At 47.8% G+C, this 2639-nt stretch overlaps 1 protein-coding gene across 2 annotated transcripts in view; it reads left to right on the top strand.

The window, feature by feature from the left end:
- The first annotated feature begins 637 nt into the window (after window positions 1–637).
- LOC133359397 (basic salivary proline-rich protein 2-like) overlaps window positions 638–2639 on the top strand; it is a 248246-nt gene continuing 246244 nt past the window's right edge. The window contains exon 1 of one of the 2 annotated variants that reach the window (XM_061577806.1): window positions 638–651. The gene's annotated coding sequence lies outside the window, so the exon portion shown is untranslated. Of the gene's footprint in view, window positions 652–720; window positions 836–2639 lie in introns of those variants that run through there. The other variant, XM_061577805.1, reaches the window with a different exon arrangement.

Here is a 2639-nt window from a genome sequence, read left to right as displayed (position 1 = left end):
ACCTCCCTGGGTATTTTATGCCATCAAACACCCCCCTCCCTCAACTCCTCATTGGTGATGTGGTATTTATGGAGAGAGTGGAGAGGTTTCCATACCTGGGCAGTGTGCTCATGACCTGCTTTGGTTTGACAGCAGAGCTCTCACTCCGAATCAGTCGAGCGGCATTATATTTTCATTAGCTGCGTAATGCTGTGTGGAAGTTACCTGGTCTGTTGCTCTACACTAAGCTTCGCGTCTTCTCGGCCATAGTCATGACTTACCTTTACTATGCTTCCGAAACATGGACCCCCCTAATGGAACATCTTTCTCGGTTAGAAACATTTAGCTTGACTTGCCAACGATCCATCCTGGATTTAACCAGGTTGGATTGTGTGAGAAGCTCACAAATCCTTGAAAAATCTGGACACAATCCCATCGATGAGCTCTTTCAGCAGGCAAGGCTGCGTTGGCTGGGTGATGTAGCCCGCATGCCCAGCCAACGCTGTTGCTTAGGTGAGGAGTTGGTTTATCTCCGGCTGGCTGATTTGCATAATTAAAAAGCGAAGGTGCAAAGTGCATAGAATAGAGCCAGTGAGACGAGAGAGAGAGAGAGGTATAGGAGGTGGGGGAGAGAAAGGGGAGGGAGGAGAGAAAGAAGGAAGAGTGAGAGAGGTGAGAGGGGGGGGGGAGAGGTCTAAAGTGCAGATATTAGTGTCAGTAAGACAGACAAGGAAGAGAGGACAGACGGAGGAGACAGGAGAGAATGAGGGAGACCGAGTGATGGCATTTTAGTAGAATCCACCTGCCCCTTAATAGGAGCAAACTGTTCTGGCGTCTAAAGACTGCGACGCAACAGGTACCCGAGTGAGAGTGTGTGTTAGTGTGTGTGACTCTCTGCCCAGAATAATTTATGATGGTGCGGGGGATCTGCGTGACCGGGAGTCAGGGATGTCCTCTGGCTCCTACATTATTTAACATTTTATTTTACCGCGTAGTTCCAGATGCTTTCCATAGCTTATACCAGAAGCATTTCCATCTGGTACAGATACCGTAGGAGGCTGATCGATGCACAGGTGCAGTCCTAGGACAGCTCTCTATTGGTCAACCATGTCATGTATTTTGATGATCTGGAGGCCCTGCTGTTGAATCTGGAGTGTGCTACTGAGAGGTGCAGCCTTACCATCAGCCCCACCAAAAACTAAGCACCTGCCTCGGTATTTTGTGTCAATAAACACTCCACCCGCTCCACTCGCCAAGATGGAGAAATGTTAATTACCACGTTTGGAAAACAAGAGGTCGTCGTGGGTTCGATCCTGATCCTGATGCCTGAATATGTGGAGTTTGTATGTTATCCCTGTGGTCATGTGTATTTTTCTCCGGGTCGTCCGGTTTTCCCCTCCACATTTAGAAACAAGCGTTTATAGAGTGTTTGGCTGCTATACATGTACATATAATAAGCCACTTCGTTGAGCTATCATTTGTGGCCAGGTCACTTCTGAAAAGGAGATATAGCTCAGTGGGCCTTACCTGGGAAAATACAACGTAGTTTAGATTACCCATAAAGAAGGCTGTCCTGGCGTAGGCCGATCAATTTCAAATACAATGCATATAATATCAGAGCATATTTGTATGTATGTTTTGCCACAAGTATGGGTGGTTAATGCAGACTTGATGATGCCTTGCAATAGGTTTCTATTTGGTGTTTGAACATCTTTACACCTTCTGTTTAATTGCCAGAAAGGTTAAAGCCTTTTCTTATGTTTTCATCGTTTAGTATTAGTTTTTGAGATTGATGGGGCAGTTCTGAAGAGAGTGGCGAGGTTTTCCATACTTGGGCAGTGTGATTATGATCCGCTCCGATTCAACAGGTCTCACTCCGAATCGGTCGAGTGACCTTACTTTATCATCAGCTGTGTAATTCTGTGTGGAAGCCACCTGGCCTGTCAGTCCACAGGAAGCTTCCGGTTGTCCAGGTCAGAGTCATGCCCTCCCTTCGGTAAGCTTGTAAAACGTGGAGCCCTGTAAAGGGTGAAGATCTGTGCCGGTTAGAAATATTCAGGCTGGACTGCCTGCGATCCATCCTGGGTTTAACCTCCAGGCTGGATTGTGAAGAGCTCACAAATCCTCGAAAGACCTGGACACTACCATCTGTGAGCTCCTCCGACAGGCAAGGCTGCGTTGGCTGGGTCATGTAGCCAGCATGCCCAGCCAACGCATGCCCAATCAGTTTCTGTTTGGCCGAATAGAAGGGCTAAATGTGCGTGGCACGGGCTAGAGAAGATATGGACTGATGTGGTACAGAAGGATGTAGAGCAGAGTGGACTTGCAAATCACTGGTACCAGCAGTGTTAAGATCGGCCTCTTTGGATGAGGCTCGTGAAGGACGCTACTGGGGAGTTGGAAGCAGTCGCCCTCCAACAACAACGGAGGACAGAGGAGCGATGCTGATGCACACCAAGTTGGCACAGTTGGTGCATCTGCCAGTCATCTCAGACAGTCAACCCATGGCACCTGCTGGGTCTATCCAGTGATCTCCTTTAGCAAGCCTTCAACACTTCACGTGGCCTTGGAGTGTGTGGTTAAGATTATTTAGATTAGTTTGCTGCTATAAATTTGCACATGATAAGCCACATCGTTGAGTTATTTTTTGTGGCCAGGTC

This window comes from Lethenteron reissneri, chromosome 65 (genome assembly GCF_015708825.2).
Source record: "Lethenteron reissneri isolate LAM-NWPU_2019-01 chromosome 65, ASM1570882v1, whole genome shotgun sequence".
In the NCBI taxonomy this organism is placed as follows: domain Eukaryota; kingdom Metazoa; phylum Chordata; class Hyperoartia; order Petromyzontiformes; family Petromyzontidae; genus Lethenteron; species Lethenteron reissneri.
Note: the sequence above shows the minus strand (reverse complement) of the source record. Positions and strands in the feature narration are given on the sequence as shown.